This window comes from Lepisma saccharinum, chromosome 8, assembly GCF_977018435.1.
Source record: "Lepisma saccharinum chromosome 8, izLepSacc3.1, whole genome shotgun sequence".
NCBI classification, from domain to species: Eukaryota; Metazoa; Arthropoda; class Insecta; order Zygentoma; family Lepismatidae; genus Lepisma; species Lepisma saccharinum.
The window spans coordinates 56785380-56806494 of record NC_139236.1 but is presented as its reverse complement, the minus strand read 5'-3'; positions in this window follow the sequence as shown (position 1 = coordinate 56806494).

Sequence of the window (21115 nt, the reverse complement as noted above, 5' to 3'; positions counted from 1 at the left end):
CACCGTAACAATGTATATACGTATATCTATAACAAATAATACATCAATCTACAGGGTAAGTCAAAAGTCCCTTAACACCCGATAAAATGCAGAGTTATGTTGAGTACAATTGGTCATGATAGAAACAGGTTAGGCCCAGGAGGAACCATAGTTGTGTGTGTCAAGGCGAGGTCCGCCATATTGAATTCAATTCCAAAGAATTGAGACACCTACCTAAGAGAGATCTGCTTGCAAACGTAAGCATAAATACTCCAGAATCACGTAGATACGTTGCAGATATGAAATTACTACATAAGATCATAAATGGAAACCTAAGATGTAGCACCCCACTCCACGAACTCTCCCTCAGAGTGCCCAGACATAAAACACGGAGCAAGGAGACTTTCCACACTTCAACTCCCAGACTATCACTCATACAACGTTCATTATTCCATAGGCTACCGAACCAAGTCAATATCATCTCAAACCAAGTAGATATATTCAGTTCATATTCGTCTTGTATCACCAACTTCGAAAAAAGTGTACATAAGTAATGCATTGTGAAAGTAATCTGTTTACTTTTGTACTATCTTGGCTTGTTTATGTTTATATGTATGTATGTTTATATATATTTTTTGTTTATTTTATTATATTTTATCTTGTTTGGTGTGTTCTTTTTAACACTAGTGTACTGTTTTACTGCTGTGTCTTTCCGGTATAAAATGGCTTCTGCTGTACTGGAAATTTCGGTAAATAATAAAATAAATAAAATAATAGATACTGACGACAACAAAGCATGATCGTTATTGAACCTAACGACGTAACCCCACCTCGGGCTTATTTACCAAGAACTTGTTTCCAACCTTGTTGCCAAGGTTGTAGGCGAATTTAGAATATGGAGTTAATCCTACTACATTGAAGCTGTTTCGAATTAATTTCAAAACTCTCCGCTAGGGGATGCGAGATTCATTAGCAATCTCCCACAAGCCCTGCCCTGTAATAGAATCCAGCCACATGTGCCGAACCACAGCCTCTTCTCTGCGAACAGTAACGGCTGCGGAAAGACAGGCGACCGCGCCAATTTGCTACTCTGATAGGAAGATGATGAAGTACACCTATGCAAATCTGGTAATTAACAATTGGGATTCTAGCCAGATTTTTCCTCAAGGTATGCAAAATTATCCGTTCTAGTTCGTTCCCGTATAGGATTTTTCTTTGATAGTACGCTATCATGAAATTGCACTCATTGCCTCTGGAAGATAAGGAATGTTTATTATATTTGATATCCTTAGCGAACACTGTCAGACAACCCTCAGTTCGTAATATTCCACGAATTATTATTGTCAAGCAATAATGCTCAACAATCAGCGATGTATTTCAAGTATTCATTTTATTGTCTAGAAGTGTTCCAAAGAGATTATCGGACCTCCCTGATGGTGCAGTGGTGGCGTCATTGCCTTGTAAGCAAGGGTTCCCGGGTTGGATACCCGGTGGAGGCACATAGTAGTACGGACCCCATTTTAAACTGTAGGTCCAGTCCCGAATAATCTTTATTGTGCATAAAGTGGACATAAAATACCAACTCAATCAATCAATCAAACCAAAGAGGTTCTCCAATGAGACCTACAATTTCCTGCGAATGCGGAGAACCTAACCAAACAAAAACGCGTCTGTTTCTCCAATGCCTTTTACGACAAGATCATCCAGAATCGTTATACAAAACTCAAGTCCGAATAAGTATCCCATTTCCGGTGTCAATCACAACCCTGACAAGCAATCCCGAAACCTCCATCATACGGTCTCTGCATAGATACTTTAGGGAACACATTTCTATGTAAACAGACAGACGATGGCCAGAAGTGTAACATACCCACCAGGATACAACTCCCACAGTACATTCGCGAGTGAAAGTGAAAGTGCACCGCACAAGTGCAGTAATAAAACAACGAGATCGGAGGCAATAAGACCAGAACTAGAATAAAAAGTAACAGTACCGCTGGCTAGAAACCAAAAATGATAGGTGATGTGAGCCAATAGCAAACAAAAACAATAATAAAAGGCTAAGCATAGCTGGAATCTTGGAATCGTCTTTCTTTTGTGCAAAATTAATGCATGATTTTACCTACATCTGCTTCTGCTTGGCAGCCGGTCTAGTACAAGAGGAAAGAGATCTTCGAACTTGCTAAGCATCAGGATAACCCTCATCTCTGTCTCCGACCAAAGTATTATTTCATTTAGAATTACACTAAATTATATAGAATTTCATAAATTTTCAATCGGTTTCTACATTATTAAATCGCTTGTTTATTTTTAAAACATTAATCATAAATCCTAGGCGTATGACATATTTTGACGTAAGACAAAATATCTGATTGACGACGTCCTAGCAAGAAATGATACCAAAGTGGCAATATGCGGATTCTAATTTACCACATAATAATTAATGAAAAATGTATTTAAAAGAAAACGTTCTTGCAATTCAATCCTACTCGACTGTCCTAATTTTTCTTCTGGACAGGACATACAAAGCAAGCATTTCACCTTGAAGGTATGCAACCCAAATAACCGTGGTGTATATTAGGTTGCATTAGACACAGGCTGAGGGGCAAAAATATTGGATATGGTGCGAACATCGAAGATGATAGAGGAGAAAATCTTATCACACAGCCTTTTCTATACTGCAGAACAAGCAGTGCAGCTTGTGATTCGAAATGTACTCCAGAAAGTGGTTCGGATCTCCGACGGGACTTGTTAGTACTGATCAAAAACTGGTTCCCTCGCTTGAATGAAGCTTCGCGTTCTTGCCATTGGCGGCGCTGATCATTAACCGGCGTCCTAGTTTTCACCGAGCTGTCACCATAACGATTTTTTCGTTCGTCGTGAAATGAAATCATTTGAGCCACCTCGTAAGGAGCCTATTTAGACGGCGGATGCCTGTTAGGCACGCTCAGAAGGATATTTTTGTTCTTTCAGCTTAATCCTATCATACCCCTTGTAGCCTCCCGAATAAGATGGCTCGGATGAAATTGGATTCCTTTACATGGGCACACTGAATCTATCTTCTGCTCATAACTCAAAGGAAAGTCTCCATTTTCGGGTTGTTCACTATTAGACCCATGATTTGTAGGTTTTTTCGTAATAAAGAAAATCTCTTAGTGGCATGCTAGTACAGGGTGTCTCCAAAGTAATTGAATTTTACAATTCTGTCGACTAAAGGCAAGGCTGGTGTCAAGGGGTATTGTGACTACTTTCTAGGCACGCTACTGTATAGTTACCGACATGATTAAAGAAAATGTACAAAATATAAGGAAAGGTTCTGTTATCACATTATATGCAAATGTTATACAGGGTGTCATTTTAATAGCGCCCACGGACCACAGATTCGTATAAAGGACATCAAAAGAAAAAACTTTTCTCAGTAACATTTTTCTCATTGGTGAGTCGTTCAACGCTACAGACGTTCGAAGAAAACCGTTTTTCCGCCAGGATGCTTACAACTCAACACAACATTTGATGCTATCTGCGAAATCATTTCCTGTTGCGAAACAGCGCACGGCAGGGTTGCAAGGAACACACAAAGTTTGTGAAAATGAAAAACTACCAACCACATTATTAGCTGTAAAACGAAGCGAGAAACGCGTCCAGTAGACCGAACATCATAGCGACTACCAGCCAGAAGATCAGCAGTCATCTCAGGGGAAATGAACCAACGATATGAGAAATGATTAAAAAAACGTATTCAAAATAAAGTGTCAATATCGAATTTTACCTCAGCCTACATATCAAATATCAACAACAATAAATTTTATTGGACTTACAGCTTACATGTGGCTGTTTACGGCCAGCTACATGTCAAATATTTGCAAATCTCGTTGCAAGGTTGATATCTACAGGTTTGTGTCCAGATGTCTTGTGGTATTTTTGTGGTTATAACGGAAGTATCCGAGGTTCACGTTGTTACATTACGGCTAAAACATGTACAACCACAGTAACAATCTAATTATGATCAGTAGCGAATATACTGCCCTGTTCACAGCTGCAAACTATTCCATGTGTATCCGGTGCATAGATAAACACAGTCGTCGAGGAGTTTGTTTTACTACTACTTATATCCCTGTATTTTCAACCATTCTTGCCACTTGCCTCATAATGCCCTGAATATACGTATATATCTTTTTACAGGAACTTTTTTATATAACTTTATTAATTCCAGAAACGTACGCTTGCCAGTCTGTAAATCATAATATCTCCTTCCTTTGCACTAGTCAGTCCTATTTGTATCTTCCGATTCTTTCAAATACTCGTTGCTTGTCATCTTGTTTCTCTTTCCCTTCCTCTTCTTCTCTTTCTTCTGTTTTCTTTTCTATTCTTCTCAAGATCCATCTTCCTCCTCTTCCAACTTTCTTCCAGTAAAGAAATTACTTTCATTTCTCTCTTCTTCCAATCTGGGTTCTGCCAAAATTTCTTCTTATGTTCTACATCTTCATAAAATGCATGCTCTCCTTGTCTTTTCCGTCTCGTCTTCTTCCTTCTCTTTGGCGAAGTAGCATTAGATTGTTACTGTAGCATCAAAATTCATATTTTCAACCATTCTTGCCACTTGCCACTCATAATGCCCTGAATATACATTATATTATGTGTTGCTTACCTTTGGAATTTTGAATTGTATTCGTTAGTACTGAATATATATAAACTGTACCTTCATTCAGCTTATTGTATCGTTTAATACGCACATGTTTATTTATGCCCGATAATGTCAAACTCAAAGCGTTTGTTGAAGTTTGTTTTTAGTTCACTACGCGCTCATGTAGGATAATCGAATTTGAACCTTCAGTTTAAAGTGAAATTCAAACCACCGTGCATCGAGCTAACACCATGAAAGCTAATTAAACTGAGTTATTCCGGTTTCAAACGCCACGAGTGCATATTTACAATGCCTCTAACAATTCTGGAACCAACTGTTTATTAATAAATACCCCACAGCAATTTGTGATGATAAAATATTACACGAATTTCAAATATTTACACGTGAAGACTGACAGTTTGCGTTACATCGCTAATATATAATATTAATCACGCCATCCAGAATATAAGTGTTGCAATAATCAGTAACGTAAGCTAAAAATCAATTGAAATCATATGTATCGCCGGAACGTATAGGTGGACATGGTATAGTAGGAATGCGTCAGGCAGTGACCTAAATCTCCCGCGCCGCTTTTTTCGTTGGGGATGGAGACTTCAGACACGCTCTGTGAACGTAAATTCAAGTACGTCGACATTTTGATTCAACTATGCACGTAGTAAAACACGGGAAGGTAATCATACACGCACTTTATTCTCCATGCTCGCTCCTTAAAACACATGCAGTCCTTATACGTATATTTATCTTGCTTAGTATTACAATTAATGATCATGGATTATGTGTAGGGCCAGGATAGTTATGCCTCTTGAATATGTCATATGCAAATCCAATTAAACCTTTTTTGATAAATGCATATGCAAATGCATATATGAATCATAAATATATAAAACAACTAAAATTGTATTTACGTCTGTGTGTTTGGCGTATTGTCTTCTCAATAAATAACTTCCTATTTCCTTCCGTCATTGCTGTATATTCTCCACTTTGTTTTACAAAACAAGGAGATAAGACTTCCTTCGTCGCCCTCAGAGGAACACTCAACGACTGCTCTTTTTGAAAGACCTAAACGTAACAGAAGCGACAACAATGCAATTGGGAGTCCATAGATCGTATCATTCTACTGAATGATGGGATCGAACCTGCCACTCCCAATGGGCGATGTAGCTAATCATCATTCATCCTCATAAATGATGAGAGCACTTGTCATAACGACAAGTTAAATGCTTGGCTGCGAAAGGCACAACTGAAATAAAATACCTTAAGCAACTAGAAATGGCAAATATTCACTCGTTCGATTTTGTGAACCTTTGTACCTGAATCATGCATGTTATGGTTAGGATAGTTACCTGTCAATACTTAGAAGAATGATGACGAATTTAGTAACGTAGAGTAAAATAAAACTGAGCTCTCTGTAGGCTTCGTAGGTAGTTCACCTAACTCAGGCTGACTCCTCTCCTTCTCTCTTTCCAAAGTGTTCTTCCCTCTCTCTGAACCAAACGAAAAGTGAGTCCCTTGCCAGCCTGTCCGTTCCCCTAAACCCTTGTCCGTGGAGTTTCCTCCACGCTGACACGTGAGTTATCCTTCCTAGTATTCTCCGCAGCTTGCTGCTTGTCAAACCTTTTGTAAACCTTTCAGCCTCCATACATCAGGAAGTTTGCTTAATGCACGACAGTGCATATTTCACACACCTGAGAGGAATGGACAGCTGGTAACTAACAAGTGAAATAAAGTATAATCTTAAGGATTGAACGAGATGAACGTGACGTGTCCAATTGTATCTTGTGAACTAGAGCGAGTTTTTATTTCTGTGCATACAAATATCCTTACCCAAAACATAATAAGTTTCAAAGTTAAAAATTTGAGATCATGTTGTAATCAAGTGCAATCATGGTATGTAAAGAGCGCAATTTTTCTTTATTTATAAAAAAGTTTGAAAGTAAATAAGATTGTGTGGATACAAGTTTAGATCTGAATTTTTTACATTTATTACAACATGTTAAATCGTATGAGCTGAAAAAGAGCAAATATCTTTCTACATGTAGGTCTTTTGCGGTAACTGAAACAAAACATTTTAAAAAGGTAATGTGTTTTTCTAAAGTGTATATTTATTTGCAAAATTTGCACTTTTTATTGCATGTTTGCCCAAAATATGTGTAATCTGTTTGTAAGGTAATTTACAGCCAAAGTAACAGTAAAAGTAACGTCTAGTTACTTTCCAAGTAACAGGAACTGTAAGGGAGTTACTTTTTAAATTAGTAACTAATAGTTACTCAGTTACTGACAAATTATAATATAAATACTGCATAATATACAGAAGGAAAAAATATAATCTCCTAACCCTACTAGGAACACCTGAAATCCGGAATGAACAGAGTTTTCTGAAAACAAAATATTTAACAGTCCCTCCATTTCACATTAACAGCCAGTGCAAATAATATATCTCTACTCTCCTGCCATCTGGTGTCCAATACATGACATGCACCTTCGACCTGTTCCTTTTACGTGATTAAAAATTCATGCATGTATGTCAATATGGCTTTTTCAATTTATTATTACCGCTCTGATAATTATCGACTGAAACATTGTTACCTGTTCGTGGAAGCATTAATGCATGTCGTTCTCGTCGGCGGGGGAAAATGAATTAGTGAACCCAACGAACTTATTATTAATACATGATTGGGTTCATTACCTATAGTACCTTTGTACAGATCATTTTTCATCGGAAACAGAGTAAGTAATATTTACATCATAGTAAATGCAATCTCCAAACCCAAATCTCAAATGAAAAAAGCAAATATATACAATGAGCTCAGATAGAAGACAGAGCAACATAATTACCATTAAAAACACGAAGAAATATGATAACGTTAAATTGGGAGAGATTAAATTCGCTATGCGAAGAGCCGTCACCACATAGGATATAGCGATTTCGTGTTTATGTGTGGCCCATACGGTGCATTATATTGCTTTGTACCATCAAATAAACTAAGTGCCAACTTTGTATCTTCTGCTGGCGAGGGTGGCTTTAAAAGGAGAACTTAAGTGATAGGGGTGCCAAAGTAAATTCTTTGCAAGGGGGGGATATGGGTGCAAATAGAAAAAAATGTGTCCTGAAGTGAGATAAATATATTGTCATGTTTACGAAGGGCGAGAAATGAACAGAACTAACGACGCAAGACACAGAATGAGAGATGGGGGAGAGAGAAAGAGAGAGCGAAGATCAAGAACAAATACAGAAAGAGAGGGAATTAGAGGAGAGAGATAATGAAGTGAGACGAGGAAAACCAGGAATGCTAGAAAGGAAACGAGCCAGAGAAACTGAAATAAATAAAAGAAAGAAGACAGATATGTAGAGAGAAGCTGAAAGAAATGGAAGTGTCATGCACAAGGCAAAGATAGAGAGATAAAAGAAGATCGTCATGTGATCCACAGAGGGTGAGAGGGAAAAGCAGTAAAGAAGGAAATGAGACAGAAAACGGAGAAGAAAATATGGCTAAGATATATTGAGCAAAGGAAGGAATATGCATGGAGAGGACGATAAATAAGGCCAAGAAGAAAGCCAAAAATGTAAACATCCAAGAAAAGATAGAAAGCCAGAAATCTAAACATCCAAGAAAAGATAGAAAGCCAAAAATCTAAACATCCAAGAAAAGATAGAAAGCCAAAAATCTAAACATCCAAGAAAAGATAGAAAGCCAAAAATCTAAACATTCAAGAAAAGATAGAAAGGCGAAAATCTAAACATCCAAGAAAAGATTAAAAGGCGAAAATCTAAACATCCAAGAAAAGATAGAAAGCCAAAAATCTAAACATTCAAGAAAAGATAGAAAGGAGAAAATCTAAACATTCAAGAAAAGGTAGAAAAGCGAAAATCTAAACATTCAAGAAAAGATAGAAAGCCAAAAATCTAAACATCCAAGAAAAGATAAAGCCAAAAATCTAAACATCCAAGAAAAGATAGAAAGCCAAAAATCTAAACATTCAAGAAAAGATAGAAAGGCGAAAATCTAAACATTCAAGAAAAGATAGAAAGCCAAAAATCTAAACATCCAAGAAAAGATAGAAAGCCAAAAATCTAAACATTCAAGAAAAGATAGAAAGGCGAAAATCTAAACATCCAAGAAAAGATTAAAAGGCGAAAATCTAAACATCCAAGAAAAGATAGAAAGCCAAAAATCTAAACATTCAAGAAAAGATAGAAAGGCGAAAATCTAAACATTCAAGAAAAGGTAGAAAAGCGAAAATCTAAACATTCAAGAAAAGATAGAAAGCCAAAAATCTAAACATCCAAGAAAAGATAAAGCCAAAAATCTAAACATCCAAGAAAAGATAGAAAGCCAAAAATCTAAACATTCAAGAAAAGATAGAAAGGCGAAAATCTAAACATTCAAGAAAATATAGAAAGCCAAAAATCTAAACACCCAAGAAAAGATTAAAAGGCGAAAATCTAAACATTCAAGAAAATATAGAAAGCCAAAAATCTAAACATTCAAGAAAAGATAGAAAGGCGAAAATCTAAACATTCAAGAAAATATAGAAAGCCAAAAATCTAAACATCCAAGAAAAGATTAAAAGGCGAAAATCTAAACATCCAAGAAAAGATAGAAAGCCAAAAATCTAAACATTCAAGAAAAGATAGAAAGGCGAAAATATAAACATTCAAGAAAAGATATAAAGGTGAAAATCTAAACATCCAAGAAAACATAGAAAGCCAAAAATCTAAACATTCAAGAAAAGATAGAAAGGCAAAAATCTAAACATTCAAGAAAAGATAGAAAGGCGAAAATCTAAACATCCAAGAAAAGGTAGAAAGCCAAAAATCTAAACATTCAAGAAAATATAGAAAGCCAAAAATCTAAACATCCAAGAAAAGATAGAAAGCCAAAAATCTAAACATTCAAGAAAAGATAGAAAGGCGAAAATCTAAACATTCAAGAAAAGGTAGAAAAGCGAAAATCTAAACATTCAAGAAAAGATAGAAAGCCAAAAATCTAAACATCCAAGAAAAGATAGAAAGCCAAAAATCTAAACATCCAAGAAAAGATAGAAAGCCAAAAATCTAAACATCCAAGAAAAGGTAGAAAGCCAAAAATCTAAACATCCAAGAAAAGATAGAAAACCAAAAATCTAAACATTCAAGAAAATATAGATAGCCATAAATCTAAACATCCAAGAAAATATAGAAAGCCAAAAATCTAAACATCCAAGAAAAGATAGAAAGCCAAAAATCTAAACATCCAAGAAAAGATAGAAAGCCAAAAATCTAAACATCCAAGAAAAGATAGAAAGCCAAAAATCTAAACATTCAAGAAAATATAGAAAGCCAAAAATCTAAACATCCAAGAAAAGATTAAAAGGCGAAAATCTAAACATCCAAGAAAAGATGGAAAGGCAAAAATCTAAACATTCAAGAAAAGATAGAAAGGCGAAAATCTAAACATTCAAGAAAAGATAGAAAGGCGAAAATCTTAACATTCAAGAAAAGATAGAAAGGCGAAAATCTAAACATTCAAGAAAAGGTAGAAAAGCGAAAATCTAAACACCCAACAAAAGATAGAAAGGCGAAAATCTAAACATCCAAGAAAAGATAGAAAGCCAAAAATCTAAACACCCAAGAAAAGATTAAAAGGCGAAAATCTAAACATTCAAGAAAAGATAGAAAGCCAAAAATCTAAACATTCAAGAAAAGATAGAAAGGCGAAAATCTAAACATTCAAGAAAATATAGAAAGCCATAAATCTAAACATCCAAGAAAAGATTAAAAGGCGAAAATCTAAACATCCAAAAAAAAGATAGAAAGCCAAAAATCTAAACATTCAAGAAAAGATAGAAAGGCGAAAATCTAAACATTCAAGAAAAGGTAGAAAAGCGAAAAGCTAAACATTCAAGAAAAGATAGAAAGCCAAAAAACTAAACATCCAACAAAAGATAGAAAGGCGAAAATCTAAACATTTAAGAAAAGATTAAAAGGCGAAAATCTGAACATTCAAGAATAGATAGAAAGGCGAAAATCTGAACATACAAAAAGAAAGATAGAAAGGTGGAAAATGAAAGAAATAAATGGGATGACGGAAGAATAAGTCAGCATTTTCTCCACCCCCTATATAAGGTCAAGGGACCTCTCCCTTTCCGGGGGCACACATATAAGCGACAATTCGCTCAATCTAAAACTGGCAGAAAGAAAATGTACCTGTTGCTTTCCCCTCAGACCCAATCCTACCATGTACTTCGTCGTCTTCACCACCAGATGACGCGCATCATCAGGTAGAAGTTTTGGAGGAATTCACTAAACTTGGTAATTTTGAGAATCCTCCAGGAACTGAGTAATTAGCAAGCGCCGTAAGCAACTCAATTGGTTTGTTTAGTTCCTCCCTTGAGGGCAAACAAACTTGACTAATTTGCTACACTTTATGCTTTGCTATCCCCCTATGTGCTGAACAGAGATGGAAAACTATGTTTACTGGTCTCTTCTGCTTTTGCAAATATTTTCTTTTCCCAGCAGGATTCTCGCGCCAAATAACCGAGCCGTGGCCGACTTACTGTAGTGCGAAAATGAGCGTATCACTCCGCGAGAAGGCTAATACTGCAATAAAGCATGTAACCTATGCGAATTAGACATTCTAAGTGGAAAATAGTAAGAAAATAGAGCTGATGTTTGTATCAGTGACGTTCACAGTGTTGAACACAGCTTTTGCTGTCATATTGGAAAGTTTTTTACTCATATTTCATTGACAGCTGTAGACCCTGCAAAAACTTTCGAGCAAGAAATACGGTATTCTGTTCGAAATTAAGGTTCTTGTTCATAAACCTTTCCAACATTTTCACATTTTGATGCAATCGATGTTATAAGTCATCATCAAATTGGCTGTTATAGTAAAGATCAACCAGGAAGGCGTTTGAAGAGTGAACACAACGTATCTTATTAGAATATTGCAACCGATCTCATCAGTTGTGTATCTATCATGTCTTTTGTGGAGATTAGACAGTCTACGTGAATTCATTGAAAAAGGTTGTTGTAACAACAGCCTAATTTGATTGGGATAATAAGTACTCACGTCTGACAACAGATGGTACTTTCTGTAAAAAACGTACCTAAGAGATTTTGAAGGGTGAATAAGTTTTAATTATACTGACACATTTGAAAAAGAAATAGCTTTATTAAACTGGTAGTTTCTTACATACAAAAATGCCAACATTATTTCTTTAACTTGCGGTTCATCAAAACGTAGGCCTTGCTACAATTTTTCGTCTGTCCACAATTTCATGTAATTAAAATAATGCAATTTCAGCACTTAAAAGGTATAATTACAAAGTGGTGATGGCATGCCGTAAACTCTTTAGAAATACAAAAACGCAATCGCTGAAGAAATAGTGGTAACATGTAAATTATATGTGATTTTTATGTACCATCCTTCATCTTCTATGGTTCTGAAATTTTGAAACATCTAGCTAGATATGAATCATTGTCTTGGTCTGTATAAGGCAAAAAGAAAAAAAAGATATCCGCTTTGCATTGGTCCGTATATGAAGGTACATAGGGGATGTGCAAGTATGGAGTTGCACATTCTGGATCTCGAACATTGTAGAGGTGATGTGATCAATTATAAGATCCATCGGCCTTAATCACCCTCTCAGGCACTGGTTTACGCAGGATTTTTTTTTCTGGAGGGGCTGGAATTGTAATGGTGATAGTGCATATAGCTGTCTACTAGGGCGATGGTATACACAATAATAACTTTATATTTCGTATATATGGCAATCTAGGACAATTTTAATGGGGTTTTGTATTTGCCACTCTAGTTTTGCCTAGTTCTTCACAGCTTTTATTTGAAAAATTTGATTTTTCTCAAAGTTTTGGAGGGGGCTGTAGCCACATCAGTCCCTCTCTGCGTACGTTAGTGCTTCCAGGTACTCATTGATGTAAGTGGCAGAGCTACTTTATGGAGATACAATGTCGGAACCTTCTCACCTGAGATCAGAGATCATCCACGAATGGTGTAGATTTCACTCCTTCAGAGTGACGCCTTTGAAGCATTTCTCACACATTTACCCAGTCCCTGGCGTGCAAACGAGGGCCAAGACTAGTTCCAGCGCACAACATGGCAACGTTCACCATACGGTGTTGCGTAGTCCGGGCGTCAACCGACCCTGCGAACATAATTAGACCATTTTCATCCCTGATCTCTCCAACAGACATTGATGCCGTTCTTGAACCTCGCATTACATTGTGGAGACCGACTGCATAGCAAGAACCCGATTGTCGTAAATCTCCTAACAATTTCAGTGGCAAGCATACATTTGACAACAGCGTGATTTTTTCCAGACGCCTTGTTTTGTGGCTCCAAGTGTAGGCTGCAGTCTCCCATACGGGCTTTCCATAACTTTTTCACTCCTACAAGACAATCAAAGATTCATGTAAATGCTACAACTAGGTATGTTGAAAGAAAATATTAGAACTTTGACTTACTAGAAAATAAATGAACATTCGTATCTCATTTAAACTTTTAAATACTTCTTGCGAGCATTACATAAATTAACACTCGGCTATAGCTATCTAGGAATCTGTGTTGATTTATAATCATTATTTAATACTGTACACTGTCCAGGGAATCTTGGGAACAATCAACAAAACCAAGTCTCTTCGCAAGCAGTAACTCGAGAGGGCTCGACCGATGTACACGAGCGAGGGAACGGGATTGTGTGGAGGGGAGAAAGCGACTGCGGCTTCCAGCTATTTGTGTCAGCGTGTACAGCTTTGCTCCGACCACCTCCTTCCTATTCATCTGCGCGACCTTGCTTCAGAGATTACCGGGATAGAGTATATGTAAAAATCGGAAATTCTCGTCAGTGGTGTATTTATGGGAGTTCCATTTTTTTAGTTCTGTCATGATTATATTTCTGTTATACCTCAGGTTAGTTAGTCACATTGAAATATCAACTTTTAAATCAACTTTCTTCCACCCATGGAATTTTAAGGATCTCAAGCCCTTCTCTTAAATACGGCACTCCGCCTCGTACAATATCCATACAAAGATTTTCTTTGCCGGAGCTTTTTGCGTACGATTCATTCTTCACAAGCCACGTAGTGACAAAAATGGCAAAAGGAATAAAGTTTCAGAAACGACTTTTGGAAAAGTAGAACTCTGAATAAAATTCAGCACGAAGAGTGGAGAAAAAGTTACGTATCCTGGCGACGGAGGAAGAGGCATAGAAGACATGGATCTTCCTTGTCGGTCTCTACAGTTCAAAGGATCAGACGAAAAGGAATAAATTGTCAAGGGAAAGGCACGACACGGGAAATTCAAGAAAGGAGAGATTTTCAATTATTCCTCTGCCTTGAATGAGGCGCCTCTGATTCGTATTGACATGTTCAATATTAAGCGAGCATTTCGTATTGCATCCTACCCTTTCATGCTGCATTCCGATATCTCCAAGTTGCATTACTCGAGTGTGCATTATTCAATAGTAGAAGATGCATTTCCGGTGAAGGTTAGCTTTCGGGTAAGTAAACAGACTTGGGAATTTCGAAATGTTGTGACGGAATTATTGATTTCGTTTGTAGTGCCTAACGTAAGGGGTGAATATGGCTCGTTTCGACTGGATGCTAACGAGGCCATTATTTAAAAATAAATACGAGAACGAGACTTGATGACACGAGACCGAGACTGGCGTTTGTAAAATCGAGAGGGATCGTAACCTGATAGCCTCGTACAATTCTAGACGTTTTAGATTTCGAATGACATTTCGCTTAAATCCTACTTGTTCATTCAAGTATGAGGGCATTCAACGAAAAGTAGTCCCAATTCCCAAATTATTCTTTTTATATTGAATTAAAGTTTATATGTTTGTGAATGCATATAATTTGCCTATTTCACCAATAAAAAATATTTACACCTTTGTCGTGTATTCACACGCAGAGGTTAATTGATTCGCACACGTAGGTACTTCACAGTATGAAGATAAAAACGAGGATACAAAATAACGATTTAATACTAAACTTACAATAACCATTTCTAAGATGGCTGAACTCACAATTTTATCAATAACAACTTTACAAACAATTGAATATCGATTCAGATATTATGCACACTTAACAACCTGTAGTCTACATGCTTCACACACAGTGAAGTAGTCAAACTTTGCTAAGTTTTAGATCTGATTCCGCTAATTAGTGAATCAAATAAAGCAATGGAAAGAAACTCACCATAACCACACTGCTCTCCGATCTTTCTTAATTTCCTTACAAAATTCTCCATTTACTTCCATAGTAATCATTCCAACCCTTAATTCATTTACATCTAACACCTCACTGTCCATATCACCGTCTACATCGTACTTGGATGATTCCTGCAGCCCACATCAGCGACAACAGCAGCATCAGTGTAGGCGGTTTTCTCTAACGGGAAAGAAAGCAACAATATTACTGTAAGAAATTCGGTCACGATGTTTCCCAGTGTTTCAAGTTACAGCGCAATAAAGAAACTAATAGTACTAAACCTTATAGCAAGTACAAGGCTAACGCTGTACAGGCTGTTGAACTTGTTTCTTCGGATGATAGAATCGTGTGTTCAGCCATCTTAGAAATGGTTATTGTAAGTTTAGTATTAAATCGTTATTTTGTATCTTCGTTTTTATCTTTACTGTGAAGTACCTACGTGTGCGAATCAATTCATGTATAAATCTGTCGTAACCTTCGACTTAACCAAAGTTTGCCCTTAAACAAATTTCAACTTGTCAGATGTTAACATAGACGAAACACGAGTCTTGTTTGTCTTCATACACTTCCAACGATGGCCTAAGTTGAGATAGATTAATGTGACAATCAGGCAATAAATGCTTAATCCATTGTCTTCCCATGAGTGGATATTTTATATTTAATTCATTTAATCGGAGAGCAGTGTGGTTATGGTGAGTTTCTTTCCATTGCTTTATTTGATTCTATTTGATTCACTAATTAGCGGAATCAGATCTAACACTATTCGTAAGAAACAAGCCTCAAATTACAATCATTCTTACACACAACGACCATAGGACTCGCCCAATCAATTAGTGAATCAAATAAAGCAATGGAAAGAAACTCACCATAACCACACTGCTCTCCGATCTTTCTTAATCTCCTTAGAAAATCTCCTCTTTGGTTCACCTTTTCATCTGCTTCTGCTTTATCCTTTTCGCAGTTTTGATCTTTTATTTCTTCCATTTGGGCATCAAATTTATTCCTGAGAATGTAGGAAAATATTTGCTGTGGCGTTTTGTCACCTGATGCGTTATATTCGCTTCTCAAAGCTACCAATACTCTCTGCAATAATTCTTCAACGTTGACATGCGTATTCGTATTCAATTGCTCCCGTACAGCACAGTCTAGCTTTGTTTTTACTGTCTGCACGTAGCTCTCGACCTGACCATTGCTTTCAGAATGGTTCGCAGGAGAATGGTATAAATTGACGTGAAGTTCATCACAGAATGTTTTAAATTCTGAAGATGAGAATGGGGGACCATTATCTACCACAATACACTTTGGTAGCCCGAAAATAGCAAAATGTTCAATTAGATAACGCTTTACTTCTTTAAATGAAGTAGACGAAACTCTATCACAATCTACCCATTTGCTGTAGGCATCTACTATTATAATATAAGTAATACTTCTATACACAAAAAAATCCATATGCATCCTTTCCCACAGATGTCTGCATTCAGTCCATGCACTATAGTTCTTAGCACTTGTATTTACATGTACATGTAGCTTGACTGCTGCACAAACTTCACATTTATTTACATATTCTTCAATAGCCTTATCTATTCCTGGCCACCAATATCTCTCTCTGACCATAACTTTCATGTTTACAATACCACAATGATCTTCATGGGCTCTCTGAATAATGTAATTTCGCACTCCTTTGGGAACGACCAGTGTCCGACCCCAATACAGTAACTCATCCGTAATGCTTAATTCTGCCTGTCTTCCTCTTGTACGCCAACAGTTCCTTCAATTCATCTCCTTTGAACACTTTCACATCTGGTGGCCATCCATTCTTGCAATAAGATTTCGTTAACTTAAGGATTTCATCTCGTTTCAAATACGTCAAAATCGCCTGCTTTGCATTCGGCGTAAGCGTAACCTGGTACACAAATTCTTCTTGACTAGAATCATCATCATGTACGTCAGGAAGTGGCAATCTTGATAACATGTCTGCAAGTTCAACCTTTTTAGTACATATTAGTTTATATGTGAAAGAAGCCAAAAATAAGCACCACCTTTGAATGCGTGGCGACGCCATAATAGGAATTGGTTTTTCCATAGCTAACAATTGCTTAGCTGGCATTGAATCTGTCCATATTTCAAACTATCTACCTTGTACGTATTTTTGAAATTTCCTCACTGCATATACGATACATAAAGCTTCCTTCTCATGCATAGGATACTTAACCTCATGCTTATTTAACATACATGAAATACGTTCTATCGTACCTAATTCCCCTTGTACTTTATGGCATAATTGCGAACCTAATCCACTTTGAGATGCGTCACACTGTATAATAACTTCTTTATTCAGGTCGTATGGAACAAGGACCTTGGTATTTTGCAAAGCCAGTTTAGCTGCCTCAAATTGCCGCTGACAATCATTTGTCCATTGCCACCGCACATTTTTCTTCAATAAATTGTAAAGATCCGACAAGATAACTGACCGATTAGGCACACATCTTCTGTAAAAATTTATACCTCCAAGGAAAGCCTTTAATCGTTTGGTGTTGCAAGGCTTTGGACATTGTATCAATGCATGCAGCTTCTTTTCAGAAGGATGTATTCCTTCTTTACTTAAAGTTAATCCTAAATAATCAATTTTGTTTTTGAAGAATGAACACTTGCTTAAATTAACCTTAACATTGTACTCATTCAAACGGTTTAAAACTTCTGGATACTGCTTGTTCTAAACCCTTGCTAACAATAAGTAAGTCATCTTGGTATGGAATGACAAAATTTAATCCCTGTAGTATCCTTCAATAGTTCTTTGAAATATTTGTGATGCGATCCGTACACCAAATGGCAATCTAGTATGTTGTACTAATCCCCATGGGGTATTCATTATTAGTAACTGTTTGGCTTGATCATCAAGTTTTATTTGAAGGTAAGCACTTCTGAGATCCAAGGTAACAAATACATCACGTCCATTAACTTTTGGAAACACTTCGTCTATCCTGGGCAATGGATAAGTTACGTTTTCAACATATTTATTCACAGTGTTCTTGAAATCGCAGCAAAGCCTCAAATTACCATCATTCTTACACACCACGACCATAGGACTCGCCCAATCACTTGAGTCAATCTTTTCTAGTGTGTATTGCTCGATTAATTTGTCTAATTCAGACTTAACTTTCTCACGTAAACCATACGGAACATTATAATTTTTTAAAAAAAATTGGTGTAATGCCTTGTTTCATTGGAATCGTGGCGGTAAAATGTTTAATTGGCTGCGACAAATCATTATCGAATAACTCTTTATATTCGTGCCTAATAAATTTTATTAATCCTTGCACATCACAAGATGCAATCAGATTTTCACACTTAACCATCTGTGATTTAATCAAGGCTTGCCCATACACAATTTTCAACTTGTCAGCTGTTAACACAGACGAAGCATTAGTCGTATCCTTCGACTTAACCAAAGTTTGCCCTTAAACAAATTTCAACTTGTCAGATGTTAACATAGACGAAACACGAGTCTTGTCTTCATACACTTCCAACGATGGCCTAAGTTGAGATAGATTAATGTGACAATCAGGCAATAAATGCTTAATCCATTGTCTTCCCATGAGTGGATATTTTAAATCACATGCGACTACATATAAGTCTAATATTTTATCTACATGTTCATAACGAACTCTTACAGCAACCTTTCCTACTAACGGCAAAGTCATATTGCTAGCACATCGTAAAACACAGTCAGCTTCCAGATATTGCAAACCATGCAGTTGACTGTCACAACATGTTTTACTTGCAATCGAAACTTGTGAACCTGTATCTATTTCAAAGTTCAACATAGAATCATTAATATTGAGAGCAATTACATATTCGGACGAAGAAACAAACTTACTAGTAGCTTTATCACAATGAGCTATTTTGATAGGCAATGTAGAATGGTCAGATTTAAGATATGGTTGCGACGAAACTGCACTTTCTTTACAGTGGGACAAACTATACTCAATCGATCTGTCTAGCATCAATTTACTTTCTCCATTTACTTCCATACCAATCATTCCAACCCTTAATTCATTTACATCTAACACCTCACTGTCCATATCATTACAAGAAACAGGTTCAACAGCCTGTACAGCGTTAGCCTTGTACTTGCTATAAGGTTTAGTACTATTAGTTTCTTTATTGCGCTGTAACTTGAAACACTGGGAAACATCGTGACCGAATTTCTTACAGTATCTGCAATGCTTGAAATATTGTTGCTTTCTTTCCCGTTCATTTTTAGTTCCCTCATTATCCGATTGATTTTGTCTGAACCTAAGATTGGATCCACTTGACACAGTATTTTGGAATTTCCAGCTATCCTGTTTTGGATTAGAATTGGCACCGGAGTTCAAACGCGTATCGCCCTTGCACTTATTTACCTTTGCGCGTTAAGTGTTCACAAAATTTACATTGGACTGGACGTAATACTCCTTCATATCTGATTCTAATTTTTCCATTTGCTTAGCTACCTCAAAAGCTTTGTGAAATTCCATTACATTGTCAGCAATGAGTTTCCTACGAATAGTGTTAGATCTGATTCCGCTAATTAGTGAATCAAATAAAGCAATGGAAAGAAACTCACCATAACCACACTGCTCTCCGATCTTTCTTAATCTCCTTACAAAATCTTCTATTTGTTTGTCTTCTTCTTGTACACATTTTCTAAGCTTTAACCTTTGCACAACATAGTTGCTTGATGGACTATAATAAGATTTTAATCTTTGTGCAATTTCCTGATAGGATTTATCATGAGGCAATGCAGGTGCAAATAATTCACGCAGAACTTCATTAACCTAGGAACTTTCTTGTCCTCTGGAATAGCTTGTGTTTGACAATAATTATCAAAGCGCTCCAAATACGCTACTATCGATCCATCTTGGGGATCATATTTATCAAAACCAGATACTAAAGCCATTATACATTTACACTATAACATAAAGCTTAGAAGTGAAATATACTTATCCTCGATTTCTAACTAAATTCTCGTCGCCATGTATAAATCTCTGTCGTGTATTCACACGCAGAGGTTAATTGATTCGCACACGTAGGTACTTCACAGTATGAAGATAAAAACGAGGATATAAAATAACGATTTAATACTAAACTTTCAATAACCATTTCTAAGATGGCTGAACTCCCATTTTATCAATAACAACTTTACAAACAATTGAATATCGATTCAGATATTATGCACACTTAACAACCTGTAGCCTACATGCTTCACACACAGTAAAGTAGTCAAACTTTGCTAAGTTTTATAGCGGCACATACGTAACACATTTCCGTTAATGCTTTTCAGGAATTCAGGCTCTGTCGTCATACTTATTTTTTAAATTTGTTAGCAGATACTACAAGATACTTCATAATTCTAAGAAATCAGTTCATTACGAATATTTTAATGCAATGGTAATTCCAGAACCTTTCACTTTATGTATGAATGTTACATACGCAACGCTGGCATACCGCCATATCTATAAAAGTGACTGTCTATTTAGCTACGGGTCCCGCGATTGTCATGAGTATGGAAGATTTTTTTATATCTGTAATCCAGTGCTCGAAGTAGGAAACAGTTCTCCCAGCCCTTCCCGCGCCACGAAACATTCCATAAAGCATTTCCCTCCCCCGGCTAGTATCATTTGCATAAACGTTCCCCGCACCACACTGTGTCATCTCCATGTTGATCCATACAAGAACCCACCCACCTATCCCGAACTCGACCAAGCCCCCCCCGCTATATTATGCTACATCAATACAGTAAAACTTCGTTAATCCGGACCCCGAACTTCGCTTAATCCGGACAAAAAAAGCAGAATACAAGGTTTTAAATGTGGCTAGAAGTCAACAAGAGAACTTCCCAAAGAAAAGGCAGTCAACCACTGATGAAATTCTGTTTCCCGACTTTGCACTGTACTGTATAGTGTATTTAGGCCTATGCCCCTTAAATACACCATAATAAACGTGTTTTGTTGCTATAAACGGAGTTTTAATGCACTTTCTACTGTTCCTTTAGGTTATTGCAGTAAATCCAGAATTTCGTTAAACCGGTCAACTTATCCTCCCCCATTAGTAAGGATTAACGAGGTTTTACTGTAATTAAATTTTAACTTACTCTTCGTAATATCAACACTGTGTCGGCTATATGTCACCCCAACAAAGAATATATATATTGATTCACGCACAGATAATGTTGGAGGTTGTCGTTTGGGCCTCCCCAGTGGCGCAGTGTTAACGTGGTCGTCTTGTAATCAAGAGAT